The sequence below is a fragment of the Bison bison genome, unplaced genomic scaffold (genome assembly GCF_000754665.1).
Source record: "Bison bison bison isolate TAMUID 2011002044 unplaced genomic scaffold, Bison_UMD1.0 scf7180017864370, whole genome shotgun sequence".
Classification (NCBI taxonomy): Eukaryota; Metazoa; Chordata; class Mammalia; order Artiodactyla; family Bovidae; genus Bison; species Bison bison.
The window spans coordinates 12,465,010-12,481,607 of NW_011494942.1; positions in this window are offsets into that span (position 1 = coordinate 12,465,010).

Below are 16,598 nucleotides of genomic sequence, written 5' to 3' on the forward strand. Positions count from 1 at the left end.
GAAGCGGAGGCGGCGGCGAGAGGTGAGGTTGCGGGCGAGGGGCTCCGGCTGCGGGAGTGGCGCCCGGGCCTGCCTGGATCGAGCGGCCGGTGCGCGAGGCCAGGTGGGCTCACTTTGTCTGGGGCTCTCCTCCGACCTCGCATCACTTCGGCGGGCTTGGGGGCCGAGGTCTGCCCTTGAGGCACAGGTGCTGCTCGGCGCCCCGAGCATCCTCGCCCGGAGCGGGAGCTGGGGGTTGACGCCAGCGATCGCTGCCGGCTTTCGAACTGCCCGCAGCCCCATTTCGCGGCCCCGGGTCGGACGTTTCAGCGAAGATGAGCTGGCAAGGGACCGTCCACCCAGCGATCTCGCTGGGCGCCCACTTCTCAGTCGGCAAGGATTGCTGCGCAGACTTCTTAGATTTCGTTTTTCCCCTTCATAAACCATTTGCTATTAGCCGTTGAAGGAGCTCGAGCTCTGCGATCCTCTCCCCTCTGAACTGGAAATTCTCACTTCTATTCCGTTCTTTAAAACCTGCCCAGCGGTGGATCTGGCAGGCGAGCGCTGGGAGGCAGGTCCCCCACATTTCTTATTCTTGAAAACCACAGATTGCACCGCAACAGTCCTCTGTCAGCGAGAGGCGGCTCTTGTGCCATTTCAGCACTAGGAAAGTCATCCGTGGAATTTGTTTCGTTTTATATTATTTTGGAGTTTTTGTGAATTGAGTTGGAAGCGTTGCTACGTCTTTTTCCTTTCTCTAGTGTTCTCTGGCGACATTCTCTGGTCTCTCATATGACTTCTCATAATTATGGACTGATCATAAAGTATTTGTTACTTAAGACGGACAGGAGGCAGGAAAAAAACATGTAAATAACTAAAAGACTGGCAGAGAGAAGTTCAGGGAAGCAGTTTGTTAAATCTTCCCCTTTAGATTCTTCTGGGAAATACAGCAATGAGAAGAGGTCTTTTGAAAATCTAATAGGGGATTTAGATCATGGAGAGGTTTCTGAAATTCTATCATTTGAATATTTGAAATCTTTCTGGTCTATGTGAAGATGTGAGAAGGCACTGGTTTGAAAAGAGAAGGTAGTATTCATCATTTTAAGCCCAGAAATCCTGTTTTGGCTGTGACTGAACTCTGCCCTTTACTATGTCACCTGGGTTAAGTTACTCAGCATTAGTCTTTTCCTAAAGTGGGGATAATTTTAGTATCTGTCTTATAGGATTGTTAGAATTAAATGAGATATAAATATATATATATTGTTTCATTTGGGTATGCTTTTATTACTGATAAAATTTAGCGTAGAGGCTACAAGAGTCATTTTGGACAAAAGTTTTGCTTTAAGGTTTTGTAATAGTTTCAGCTCCTTGTTGTTCACCATTTCTCCCTAAAAAGTCTTGTGTGTGTTTGTTTCTCTGCTTTTTTTTTTTTTTTTCCCTAAGAAGAGCCTGGAGAGAAGCATCAGTGTTTCACATCCCTGTGATTTTGACTGATTTTTACCTCCCTTTTCCCTTCTCCTTTTTTTCTCCTGGCATTTACTGTCCCATGTTGGGCCATTGATGTCTGTGGACACTGGGTGTCTACATAAATGTCCACCCTCCCTGGAATCTGCATCCTTGTTTCTGATACCGTATTTAAGCTCTAGACAGGGGATAGCTGTTAATGACATGCTTTGGCACAAATGGTGATGTCTCACTCAGTGTGTCTGAAACTGAGCCTGTCATCTCCCTCCTTATCCCAAATGGCTCTTCCTCCTGCCATAGTTGGGGTCCTCTCCTTTAATCCAGAAGTCTGAGAGTCTGTTTTACTTCCCCTTCTTCTATGCTCCCTAGGGTGACTACACAGACCTTAATTCTGCCCCATCTTCTCCACACTGCCATTGCTGGAGGTCACACTCTGATCACCCCTTATTTGGATGGCTGCTTCACTTCTGCCTTTGACTGGGCCTCCTGAACACCCACCTTCTGTCCTTGCACCAGAGCAATATCCTATCCCTCCTTTGATAGGATCTTCAGTAGCTCTCCATTCCTGTGTTAAAAAAGTTCAAAGTTCTCAACCCACCATTCAAGTCTTTCAGGCATCTGACCAGCCTTTGCAGCCTCATCCTGAGCCCTACCTCTTCATCTTCCAGAGCTCCCTGTCTCCAAGCCTGTGTTCCTGTTTGAGAGCTCCTTGGACCGTTGCCTCCTTGCCCTGGCTCTGTAGTCTCCTTTGCCCCACTCACCCTTCTTTTTGCAACTGGCCCTTATGACCAATATACCCCTCTCCTTCCCTGGGCTAACTAATTTTCTTGAAGATGTTTTTAAAGATATGCTATCCTTTAGGAAACATCTTACACCCTCCTCTATTAGCCAGAATATAGTTGAGGTGACTTTAGAGAGACTTAAACAAGAATTGTTCTATGTACATGAAAGCCTAACTAGAGAGTAGAGTGGCTCGCTCTATGAAGTTATCCAGGGGCTGTGTTCCTTCTTTGTTTTTAAAACATTTTTATTGGAGTCTAGTTGCCTTACAATGCTGTGTTTGTTTCTGCTGAGCAGCAAAAGTGAATCAGTTACACATATGCATATATCCACTGTTTTTCAGATTTCCTTCCCATTTAGGTCACCACGGAGCACTGAGTAGAGTTCCCTGTGCTATATAGTGGGTTCTCATTAGTTCTCTGTTTTATACATAGTAGTGTATGTCAATCCCAGTCTCCCACATATATTCCACTCCCCTTTGGGCTTCCAGGTGGCGCTAGTGGTAAAGAGTCCACATGCCAGTGCAGGAGACAAAAAGAGATGTGAGTTCGATCCCTGCTTCAGGAAGATTCCCTGGAGAAGGGCATGGCAGTCCACTCCAGTACACTTCCCTGGAGAATCACATGGACAGAGGAGCCTGGTGGGCTACAGTCCACAGGGTCCCAAAGAGTCAGACATGACTGAAGCAACTTAGCACACACCCCTTTGGTAAACATAAGTTTGTTCTCTACATCTGTGACTCTTTCCTTTGCAAATAAGTCCATCTGAGATATAAATGTATTTAAATATATATATATACATATATATATATACTATATATATATAGTACTCCATAAATATTAGCTTAATATAGTTATTAATTTACAGCTTCAGTTTACTTTCTGAAAGTAATGAATCTCGTGTCTATTAAGAAAGTATTGTTGCACTCAAGTGTGTTGTTGCACTCAAGTTAAAATTGGCCAAATATTTGGGCTTTTCTGAAAAAGAGGGGTATGAAAATACACCTGCTAATTCAAAATATGGCTTATACCAGGTAAGTCTTTATGATAAGTTTTTGGACAAAGAATTTATTGCTATTTAGCTGCATACCAGATGTTAACTTGGGGATGATCAAAATTAATCTTTTTTCAGTAAAAGGAACAAAGTCTCCACAGGGCCTCAGAGGGCCAGCGTTTATTGAGCTCCTATTATGTACCAGGCATTTCTTGGCCTCATACCAGTCCTGTGATGTGGGTGATGCCATATGCCTTTCATCAATGTGGTAAAAAAACTGAAGCTGTAGCCAGAAATTGACAAACAAACCTGAGGTTAAGCTCTGTGACTCCTGGCTGGGCTGCTCTTCTTTCTTTCCTGTCTGCTTGGATGGTTAATGGGCAGTGTGCTCACTGCCAGACACTCTGTCTAAAGAGGGAGAATTATTGTTGCAACTTCTCCCATTCCTGGAGGAAAAAAACAAAACAGGTCTCTATATCAGAATCCAGGGCCACAGGTTTTTTCCCCCTGGTGCAAAATCCCTCCATATTCCTTTTTCCTAGGCAGACTGACATCAGGCCTTCACAATAAAATGAAAATCAGGGAATTCTCTGGTGGACCAGTGGTTAGTGGTTAGGGCTCTGTTTCTACTGCAGGGGGCTTGGGTTCAATCCCTGGTCTGGGAACCAAGATCCCACATGTCATGCAGTGCAGCCCAAAGGGGGGAAAAATCTAATAATGGTGATATGGAAAAAAATCCCCATGGTTTGATTACACTGCTGAAAAAATTGAGGGAGCTGGTTTTGAAGATGGCCACCAAAAATCAGCTGGTACCTAACATGATTGCCTGCTCACTTGTTTTTGATGGGTTGATGGTAAACAACAAGATTAAGCAAGCTGCCATGCCAAGTGACTGGCACCTTCTGGTAAATGATTCCAGAATCCTTGGAGTTAGGGAGCAGGCATTCTCGGGAGAGCAGCACATGTCCCAAAGCTGATTGCCAGATTTGGTCTTGGGTCTAGGCATTCAAGGGGCAACTTTCTCGCCTTCCCTTCCCCCACTTTTTACCATCCCCTGTTTTCACCTGTGATGCTATCATACCCAACTCTTTTGAGGGGTAGTTCTGCAATTAGTGGCTTAAATTCATTTTTGTGACTCAGATATCGAAAGTCACGTCCTAGTCCACTGTGCATAAACTACTCTTCTTGTCCTAGTCCTTCAGTCTGATGTGCGTTACTCAAGATAAACCAAGATGGGCCAAAAATGACTTTTGACATGTTTTAGTGGGAGGAAAACAAGAGGAAAAGAGAGAAAGGTGGAGGAGTGAGAGAGGAGGTTTGGAGTAAAGAGAGAGGAGGAGAGAGGGAAAGAGCTGCGGAGAAACATTGTTGAAGATGGAGGATGGAGAAGGTGGAGAAGGGGAGTGGAGAGGAACTGAGCCCTTGCGGCAGGTCGGGGGAGGGCTGAGGAGCGATGGAGGTGAGGAGAGGTGCAGGGGAGAAGGAAGGGTAGGGACTGCCACGCATTAGAGTTTGACTCCAGGAAAAAAAGAAATCTAATGTTTAAAATCCATTGGAAAGCCAAAATATTAGTAAACAGTGATTTCAGTATACTTTTTTCCTTGTGGAAAGACTTCTTGATTCTGAAAAGCGTGATCTGGACTTCCCCTCATGGTACAGTGGATAAGAATCCGCCTGCCAATGCAGGAGACATGGGTTCAATCCCTGGTCTGAGAAGATTCACTTGCCACAGAGCAATTAACGCCTGTGAGCCACAGATACCGAGCCTGACCTCTCAGGCTCGAAAGCCACAACTATTGAAGCCTGTGCACCCTAGAGCCTGCGCTCTGCAACAAGGGAAGTTTCCACAGTGAGAAGCCCACACATCACAATGAAGAGTAGCCCCCGTGCTCCACAACTAGAAAAAGCCCAGACAAAACCACAAAGAACCGCCAGCACAGACCAAAACAAATAGAAAAAGGAAAAGCACAATCTCTTTCTGTGTGGTGAACATTAATTAGAGCATCCTTTTGAAATCTCTTCCTTTGCGTAATGTTCAGGATATCATAAACAAAATAATAAGATGTCATTCGACAGCCTTAATTTCAGTTGCCTTGAGCTGAAGACCTCGGTGCCTGGCATCCATCCGGGTGGTTAGTCAGCATCAGCACCACCAGGGTCTCAGTGAGCCAGCAAGAGGCAAGTGTCTCATCTACCTAACCCCCAGTTTTTAAACTTAAAATACTTTGAAACTAATTAAAATATTTAAATCAGTCTAGGTGTATAATATTAAAATTCTCATTTGAAAATACTTAATTGGTGGGCATGTCATTTGTCATTTATCTCAGTAAATTTCTGGGATTTCGTTTCTCTAGTTTTTAATCTTATGATTTAAACCTCTAGATCGTATCTTTACAGAAAGAGAGAAACAAAGAAGACTGAAGGAAAAGGAAATATAGAGAGAATCCTTCTTCCACTCTATCTGGTTTGCATTATAGTGACGTGAAAGTGAAAGTTGCTCAGTCCTGTCCGACTCTTTGCGACCCCATGGACTATACAGTCCATGGAATTCTCCAGGCCAGAATACTGGAGTGGGTAGCCATTCCTAGCTGTTCCCTTCTGCACGGGATCTTCCCAACCCAGGTCTCCTACATTGTCAGTGGATTCTTTACCAGCTGAGCCACAAGGGAAGCCCAGGTTTGCATTATAGGAGATTTACAACTGAGGGTTAAGATGATTGCTGTAAAACAGCAATTTCCAATACGTTCAAAATGTTTTACGTACAATATTTTATTGAATTTTTAAATGCTATTTTAAAATTAATTTTATTTAGTTATTGGCCCTACTCCACAGCATGTGGGATCGTTGTTCCTGGATGAAGGATTGAATTCAGGCCCCTTCAGTGGAAGCCCAGAGTCTTAACCACTGGACTGCAAGGGAAGTCCCATTACTTTTTTCACTTAGATAAGAAATACACTTTGCCCTCTGTTCCAAGCATAGCACAGGGGAAGTGGAGGACCATCCACTGGCTTGCTTTCTTAGCACATCTCCATTGCTTCTCCTTTACATGTCCTAGACAGTTATGTGAGGGAGTCTGCCCTCCCATGTATGGTCCAGGCCTCTCCTCAGGCTGTTGGCTGCTCCTAGACTGCCCTGTCCTCCCTCCAGATGGGCCTGTAAGGGGTCTCCTGTAGTTTTGAAGGCCAAGCTCCGGTGTCACTGTGTTTCCTCTACCCCTGGAACAGAAGAGCTGGTGCAGGAAAATGCATGAACTTTGGACCCAGTCGGAGTATGTGTGTGTACGTGCTCAGTTGTGTCCAACTCTTTGCAACCCCATGGACTGTAGCTCACCAGACTCTTCTGTCCGTGGAATTTTCCAGGCAAGAACACTGGAGTGGGTTTCCACTGCCTACTCCAGGAGTGGGAGTGTGGGTGCCAGTTAATACACTAGCTCTACGACCTTGACCAAATTATTTAACTTCTCTGAGCCCCAATTTCCTCATCTATAACATGGAGGTAAAAAATTACCTAACTTGAAGAGTCATGTGTCAATTAAATGAGACGATTCCAAGCTACTGAAATCTGACCTTCAACAGATGAGTTTCCTTCTCCTCATGAACCCTTCCCAGAACTTCTCCTACCCACTGATGGAAATGATTCTTCCCTTCTATTTCCTCACTGTAGTTTTTGGCATGCCTACGAGAACCCTGTGTCCACTTGCCATGGCTTATTTAGGTATGTATCTTAGCTCCATCCTTGGGTTGCACATCCCTGAGAGAGCAGGGTTGGACCTGGCTCATCTTTACAGTCTTCACCTCCTTGCACTTAGTTCAGTTCAGTTCAGTCGCTCAGTCATGTACGACTCTTTGCGACCCCATGCATTGCAGCACGCCAGGCCTCCCTGTCCATCACCAACTCCTGGAGTTCACTCAAACTCAAATCCATCGAGTTAGTGGTGCCATCCAGCCATCTCATCCTCTGTCATCCCCTTTTCTTCCTGCCCCCAATCCCTCCCAGCATCAGAGTCTTTTCCAACGAGTCAACTCTTCACATGAGGTGGCCAAAGTACTGGAGTTTCAGCTTTAGCATCATCATTCCTTCCAAAGAACACCCAGGACTGATCTCCTTTAAAATGGACTGGTTGGATCTCCTTGCAGTCCATGGGACTCTCAAGAGTCTTCTCCAACACCACAGTTCAAAGGCATCAATTCTTCGGTGCTCAGGTTTCTTCACAGTCCAACTTTCACATCCATACATGACCACTGGAAAAACCATAGCCTTGACTAGACAGACCTTTTTTGGCAAAGTAATGTTTCTGCTTTTTAATATGCTGTCTAGGTTGGTCATAACTTTCCTTCTTATTAAGTACCTAGCCAAGCTTTTTGATTGTAAGTGACTGTTGGTTTGAGGTGCTGACAGGGCTGGTTTATTCATAAAACATATTGCTGTTCTAGGCAAATAGAGATGAAGAAACAGATGAAACAAGCAGAAGGATTAAAGAGCTTATAAAAGGAGAGACGAAAAACAGCCAAATATGTGTTGTAAAGACAGAACCTAGCACAATCTATGGTTTAACTGCTAGGGGTGAGCCTCCCCACCCACACTTGGGAAGAATTATATCTAGTTTGTGGGGGAGTTGGCTTTCAGAGAAGGGGTCAAGTTTAGTATTGAAGGGTAGATAACTTGTGGAGGCAGCAAAGAGGGTCATCCACAACAGATTAGATGTGTGTGTATGGAAAATCGTCAGTGATGTGCTTGGAAGAACTGGTGCTGGTCTGGCTGGGTAAAGTGGGAAAGGAAGGACTGACCTGTCCTTGCCCTGTTAATGTCGCCCAGCACTGCCCTCCCACCCTGTGATGCGGCAGGACAGTTAATGTGGAAAACCGGAGTTACAGGCTCTGGAAGGAAAGATCCATACATCTTCTTTTTGGTCCCTGGCCAGCAAGAGACCAGTTGTATCACCCTGAAATGTTACTTGTGGCGTATTTCTGACCAGAAAGAAGAACATCAGAGGTCCTGGTTCCTGCCAGATGATAGTTATACGGTCTTAGCTTTCCCTCCAGGTGCATCTGGGCCACTACTTTTGCCCATCCTCTCTTCTCTGAAAAAAAGTAGCTGCTTCTATCTTTAAATCCATTTCACATTGTTTCTTCTTAAAACCATCACTAGTCCTGTCTCATTTGTTCCTGTTGCAGCCTGCTGGGAAGCAGGTTTCTGGACTTCCATCCTCTGTCCAGTGTAATGGCCACTGATGTCCTCCTCTTATGGACATGTGCTCCAGGTCTCCTTGCAGACCCTTCCTATGCAGCCCCAGGGTGCAGGACTGAACAGAACTATCAGCCTTGACTTCCAAAACAAGCAGTGAAGGTTTATAAACCAAAAGGACTCCATTGCCATGCGTGTCTGAACACATTCCTAAAAGAGCACTCCTGTGTGTGATAACATCAGAAGATGTTTGTTGATTCAGACTCAGTGCAGAGGATCTCTGGCATAGAAGTTACTCAAAAGCAGAAACACTTATGTACATCAAAATACCTCTTCATCTTTTCTTCTTCGGAGAGGAGAAGAGAGGGAGAAGAGATTGTCATTGAGCCTGGATGGTACGAAAGTATAGGTATTTTATAGACAGATTGTAAAAAAGAGATCAGTATACGATGGGCAGAATTGAAATTGAACACTTTACAGAACAGAGATCAATATATGTTTAAATGAATAGAAGATTGTGACAATTAGTAATTGTTTTGTCAAAATCTAGAAAACAGTTTTGATTGAAAAATTGAACATGGTTGCCAGCTTTACGTTTATTTCTCTCCTCAACCTCCTGGGTAGAGAATCGGATTTCCTCTCTGACTTACATGGTACCCAAAGGTAGGCCATGCTCTCACTACTGTGGAGACAAACAATATGGCCTTCTAGGGAGGCCACCTCTTCTCTAATGAGTCATCCAGGCAACAACACTGACCTAGAAAAGAGAGACCAAACCCGATTTCCCACGCATCCTGGGGCTAGTGGCTTCTTTAGGACAATTCTCTTTTCTTTTCCTTTCAACTTGAGTTCAACTAGCACTTTTGGCCTGTCAGTTCCTTTCAGCAGTAACCATTGCTCCTTCTGGGACATGTGGGTCACAAACCGTGCAGCCTGAACTTAGAAGAACATTCGAATTCACACCTCAACTTCAGAAGACATCTAGGACAAATTCTTCATCAAGAGGTTTTTAAGTAATTTTTTGTTAGCTGCTTGTTTTGGAAGAAGAGCCTGAAGGCAGCTTTGGATTCGGATCATCATTGTAACTATGGTATGTTAATACATAAATAATATTAAAGTCATTAATGTCATGTTGGGTTTTATTACTTTTTAAACTCATACTGTGTTTCAGTTTGTAGGGCCTTAGCATTTTCTTATTGCAAAGTCAGTGCTTCTCCTCTCACCCCATTTTAAAGGGTCTTTCTTATTTCTAGAATAATCACCACTGGGTGAAAAGATACATAAATACTTTGTGAACACTGATGAATTCTTTTTCTCAGAGTTAACTGAAGGTTTCTTATTTTGTCGATACGTTAGAGGTGAGGAACCATGATATCTTTTGTAGGTTCTGTATCAAATCTGACATATCAAGTCATGCCTGACTAGTATTGATCACGACGGTAGTCTCCATCATGTTTTCTGTGTACTCATAACCTGCAAGAATTGTATTTGTAACAGTGATGTGGGTATAGCTCATCAAAATTGTTTCTGTGCCTTTTGGAGAAACTTGCCAATGTTGAAAATGCTGAACCCTGCATTCTTCTTATTCTTGAAGATCAATCAGTCCTGGACCAAGTTAGGGGAATTTTCTGTTTCAGTGTGGAACAAATTCTGATGAGCTGCTTTTTCTTGCTCTTGCCCATCCCTGGATTAAGTTATAATGCCTATGAAAGGTTGGCCTTTTCTGGAATAGTCATCATCAGGAAAGCATTGTTAGGTGCTTGTATCACTCTGATTACATTCTGCATCACAACTGAATTGGTTCCCAAGACTCTGATTTCCTTATAGTCATCATGGGTGTTTCTGTTCCCTCTTTGCCCCATTTCAAAAGCTTAGCATGGATGATTCTCACCTTTTGGTTCTTCTAAATAGTTAATAATTCTTAACATCTACTATGTGCTAATTCTCTAAATGCTTTACATGGTATAATTCACAAATCTTCAGCAAATCTATAAAATAGGTACTATTATTGTTTCATGTTTCTTTTTTAAAAATTATTTTTAATTGGAAGAGAATTGCTTTACAATATTGTGTTGTTTCTTCTATACATTAACATGCCTCAGCTATAGGTATACATATGCTTCCTCCCTCTTAAACCTTCCTCCCACCTCCCACCTCATCCCACCCCTCTAGGTGGTCACAGAGCACCGTAATTGACTTCCCTGCATCACACAGCAAATTCCCACTGGCCATCAATCTTACGCATGGTTATGTACATATTTCTTTTTTGGCTGCACAGCATGGCACATGGGATCTTAGTTTCCCAACCTGGGATGGAACCTGTGCCCCTTGCATTGGAAGCATGGAGTCATAACCATTGGACTGCCAAGGAAGTCTCTGTTTCATATTTCTCATGAAGAAACTGAGACACAGAGATTTTAAGTACCTTCCCCAAGGTAAAGTTTCCATAGTAAGTAGCTGAACCAGGATCAGAACCCAAACAGACTGGCCTCCAGAGCTTTTGTCCTTGTCTGCCATGACTGCTAGACCTCTGGGAAAGTGAAAGTGAATGTTAGTCGCTCAGTCATCTCCGATTCTATGTGAGCCCATGGATTGTAGCCAACTGGGCTCCTCTGTCCATGGAATTCTCCAGGCAAGAATACTGGAGTGGATTGCTATTTCTTCCTCCAGGGAATCTTCCCAACCCAGGGATCAAACCCAAGTCTCCTGCACTGCAGGTGGATTCTATACTGTCTGAGTCACCAGGGAAGCCTATAGATCTCTGGAGGAGGTGGCATTTCTGCGATGTGCTGATGTCTAAAATTGAACTTCTTTGAGGAGGGAGTGTGGAATATTGGCCTTTTTTGGCTTTGAGAAAATCTGAGCTCTCTCATCCTATAATTATGTCATCTTTGGCATGTGTATCAGTCAGGGTTCAACCAGAGGAGCAGAACCAATAGGGGATATGTATAGTGAGAGATTTATTACAAGGAAGTGGCTTGTGCAAATGCGAGGTCAGGCCACAGGACTGGAGTTCGTAGGGCCAGCCATCAGGAAAGGTGGGCTGGAGCTCTCAGGCACAGGCTGAAGCAGCTATCCATAGGTGGAGTTTCTTCTTCTTTAGGGAAACCTGGTGGGGAAGAATTCACCAGGAATGCAGGATACCCAGGTTCAATCCCTGGGTCTGGAAGAACCCCTGGAGAAAGGAATGGCAAGCTACTCCAGTATTCTTACCTGGAGAATTCCATGGCCAGAGAAGCCTGCCGGGCTACAGTTCGTGGGGTGGCAGAGATGGACACAACTTAGTGACTAACACTTTCACTTTTGCTTTCACTTTCAGCTGTGTTTTTAAGGCTTTCAACTGATTAAATCAGCTCCACCCAGATTGTCTAGGATAACTCTAAATCAAGGGTCTCTAACCCCTGGGGTGTGGACTGGTACTGGTCCGAGGTCTGTTAAGAACCAGGACTCACAGCAGAAGGTGAGTTAGGGTGAGCGAGTGAAGCTTCACCTGCTGCTCCCATCAATCACATTACTGCCCAAACCATGCCTGCCCCCTGTACATGGAAAATTGTCTTCCATGAAACTGGTTCCTGGTGTCAAAAAGGCTGGGGATTACTGCTCTAGATAACCCAGCCCTGACTCTAACCCTGACCCTAATCTAGGACAGTTTCCCCAGTTAAGGACAACTGATTATGGGATTTAATCACAGCTACAAAATACAGCAACACTTGGATTCATATCTAACTGAGTGCCTGAGGACTGTAGCCAGCCAGGTTAACACAAAGACCATCACAGTAAGTGACTTCATTTCTGTGAACCTGTTTCCTCACATGGTAAACCCTCACCATAGGGCTGTTATGAGGATTGTGCAAAATTAGGTATAAAAAGATTACTGCCTGGTGTGTAAGGATTCAGTGCAAGATTATTAATTGGTGGTGGTGGAAGTGGGGCTGGTGACAGTGGCAGCCGCTGTGGTCTCACTAGTGGCTTCATCCCCGCTTTTGTCTCTCCTGTTCAGTCTGGTTCACTGCCGTGGTTGCTGCCTAATTGACATTCCTGCCTAAAATCTCTTCTTATCCATCTTTGTTTTTTTTCTGAAGACCATATTGGAGGCTTAAAGTAACTCTCTACTCTCCATCTTTGGAGAAGATGTCTTCCTGAAATCCAGACCCACTGTGTTTATAGCATTCCCCAACATTTTGGTGCAACGGTGTAACTCCCCTTGCTTGCTTAAAGCTTGTGGAAGGGAGAACTTCCTCTCCCAGTGGCACTGTTGTGGTTTTTAAAAACCTTTTCTGCAGTGATTGAGTGGGAAATGAATGAGAACTATTCCTCCAAATGAGGCTATTGTATTTAAGTACTGTTTTGCTTTTATAATTAATTAATTAATTTTGGCAGTGCTGGGTCTTCGTTGCTGCACTCTGGCCTTCTCTAGTCGTGGAGATGGTGTGGTGCGTGGACTTCTCATTGCAGTGGCTTCTTTTGTTGCAGAGCACAGGCTCTAGAGCACACAGGCTTCAATAGTTATGGCTCACAGTCTGAGCTGCCCCAAGACATGTGGAATCCTCTCTGACTAGGAACTGAACCCATGTCCCCTGCATTGGCAGGCAGGTTCTTAACCACTGGACCAGAAAAGTCCCTGTTTCTGTTTCTTTTATTGAAACTGTAGTGTAACACACAGCTAGGTGTCTTGTTTCTGAACCTCAGTTTCCTCCACTGTAAGGTGAATGAATTGGACAAGATGGTTTCTTTTGTTCCTTTTCCCTCCTCTTAACCTTTTATTACAAGTTAAAATCAGATATATCTATATTTTAGGGTTTTCTCCAAATACTTTATAATAATTTTTATCTTTGTGAACAAAGTTTTTCTTCCCTCAGATCAAAAGAGAACCTTAAAAGGCAATACTTTGTTATAGTTGAATCAAATAGTACATAAAGAATTAGCCAAGAGAATTTTCCACTTCCCCACTCCATCAGATGAGAAACAACACATTAACGAATGAACTTAGGAACTGTGAAAATCTATAGGCATTGAATGTCATCCAGAAAGTGAGTGGGCTACATACCTTAACACTTTAAGATCATGTACCAGATTTTATTCACTGAAATTCATAAATGATACCTTTCCCCAATAGTTTGTCCTTTTTCGCCATTTCACTGCATCACCAGCAGCATGCAAGCTGGTTAATACCAGTTGAACCCCAGGATACACAGCAGGATTGATTAAATTTCCAGTTCCATGAGGAATAAGTCTCTGGTCGCCATGTATTCCCAGCCTCTAGAGCATGGTGTCCGCTTTGTAGTAGCTCAGTGAATATGTACTGATGGCATGATATGCAGATGTCTTGGGATCACAGCTGACAGATTCTGCTCATCAGGTGACTAGCCCAATAGGGACTACACTAGCTCTTCTCCTTCCATGCCCTTTCTACCTGTTGTACCTACTGTGCTGCAAACTGGGGAACTGGTTTTGGGGTTCATTCTACGGTTTGGAAGCTCTAAAGTTTCTATCACTCTGTATCCTGCTTCTCCCATTCACACCTATGCAATTGGTTTGTGTTCCACCCTGAATGCTGCACCCTCATGATCAGATATGGAGAACCTTGCAGGAAATCCAGGACACCTTCTTATTTTAAAGCCATTTTTAGTACCTAGTCTGATAGGAATGGTGTAAGCAAATCCATGTCTCACCTCACACGTGCTCTGGAATATAAATGCCTTTTGTGCAGAGCAGGTCTGGGAGAGCCTCGACCCTTCCTTCCAAGTAGGAGGGATTTGTCATGTAGGAAACCAGATTCCCCTTTGGCCCATTTTAAGGCAGAAGGCTCAAGATAGCCCATGCAATGAACACAACTTAATCCCCACAGCTCCTGACACCCTTGCATTGTTCACTATCCTACTTCCAGACTGCTTCTCCACCCCAAAGTGGATCCTTGCTCCTATTTGCTGAGTGCTTGTCTGAGCCCACTATAGCATTCCTATCTCTTCCCTAGGGTCAACCTTGTGCTCACCTTTGTGACTCTGACTTGGGCCTCACTTTGCCTACGCTTTATTTGGTCACAGTGAATAACTCCCTCCTTTCCCCCTCCCTTTTTCTTGCTCAACACACCATCCAGACATTTGGTTTGAAAATGTAAATGTCATGCTGGTCACTTTTGCAGATGGCATATTTTGAGGAGGCTTAGTCAATCTGGTAGATAGAATCTGAATCCAAAAAGATGTTGATAGGATGATATCAAAGAAGATGAAACTTAACAGCCAAAAAAAGGGCCAGCATCTAAGTGTAAAACAAAATGCACATCTTTAAAATGATAAAGGTGTGACTTAACAACAGCCTGTAGAAAAGACAAGTTCAGATTTACTCCAAAAAAGCCCTGTTGGGAGTCAGGAGCCCCTCCTACATCAATGTGTGGCTGTATGATAAAGGGCAAGGAACTGAATCAACTATGAGACTCTGTTTCTTTCTTGGAAAAAGAGGGAGCTATACTGCATCATCTCTCATGTCAGTTACAGTTCTAAAATTACATAAACAAATGAATCAATAGTTTAAAGTGAAGGCCCCATATGTAAACTAAAAGCTAATGCAGTCTTATAAATAGTGAGAGTATAATCAGAACCTTATCCTTCAAAGTTCTGTTCTCCTCTCTGTGGACTAGACAGCTCTTGGATGTTGAATACCAATCACACCACACGTCAAAGTATTTTTAACCTAAGTATATTCAGAAGAAAGCTAGCTAGTGATAAGGCAACCTATGGGTAATGTTTGAAAGGATCACATGGTTTGGTTTAGATGAGAGACAGATTTAAGACAAGGGTGTGAATATTATGGTTAGCCATCAAAGCTTGAGTTCTATGCTCTATACACTTTGAGAAGGAAATGGCAAGCCACCCCAGTATTCTTGCCTGGAGAATGCCATGGGCAGAAAAGCCTGGCAGGCTACAGCCTTGCATCCATGGGGTTGCAAGAGTTGGACATGACTTAGTGACTAAAGCAACCAACCATTCTCCATACAAATTGTCTAAGCTGCCACCTCCTTCCTGAAGACTTTACGGAGTGCTGTGACCCAGATTTCTCGAAAGACACCTTCCATTCTACCTTTCATTTGGGTATGTCTATACTTATTGGGCTTCCCAGGTAGCACTAGTGGTAAAGAACCTGCATGCCAATGAAGGGGACACATAACAGATGTGGGTTCAGTCCTTGGGTTGGGAAGATCCCCTGGAGGACAGCATGGCAATCCACTCCAGTATTCTTGCCTGGAGAACCCATGGACAGAAGAACCTGGTGGGATACAGTCCTTAGGGTTGCAAAGAGTCAGACATGACTGAAGTGACTTAGCATGCTTATTCTTATCTGGCTGAACTCTTTGAGGGTGAATGACATGTCATACTTATCCTTGCATCCTCTAGCTTCTAATGCAGTGCCTTGCAACTGAACTGAAACTTATTAGACTTATCAGAAATGGAGATGATGGATAGAAATTATAGAGAGACTTTTTGGCCTTCCAAGAAGTAAACTTTTCAAATAATAAAAATGTCTTAAAAGTACACGGATAACTATGTAATTCATTGCACAACCTGTTCTTTAGAATGGATAGTTTGCTGCTGCTACTGCTGCTAAGTCGCTTCAGTTGTGTCCGACTCTATGTGACCCTATGGACAGCAGCCCACCAGGCTCCTCCATCCACAGGATTCTCTAGGCAAGAATACTGGAGTGGGTTGCCATTTCCTTCTCCAATTCATGAAAGTGAAAAGTGAAAGTGAAGTCACTCAGTGGTGTCCAACCCTCAGCGACCCCATGGATAGTTTAAAAGGTGCTAATTGTTGGTGAGAATGGAGCAGCTGGAAGTCAGACTGACACTGGTGGAAATGTGAAAAGGCACAACCGCTTAGGGACACAGTTTGGCCGTTTTCCCAAAAACATGTACCTACCTTGCAACTCAGTCATTCTATGTCTATGAATTTACCCAAGATAAATGAAAACATTGCCTACACAAAGATTGGTACACAAATATTTGTAGCAGCCTTATTTACAATAGCCTCCAATTGGAAATAAGCCAAATGGCCATCCACAAATGAATTAAATGGATAAACAAAAGATGATGCCAACTCAATAGAACATACATCAACAATAAGACTATACAACAACATGGATGAATCTCAAAACGTTATGAAGAAAAGAAGCCCAACTCAAAAGAATATGTCATATGATTCCAT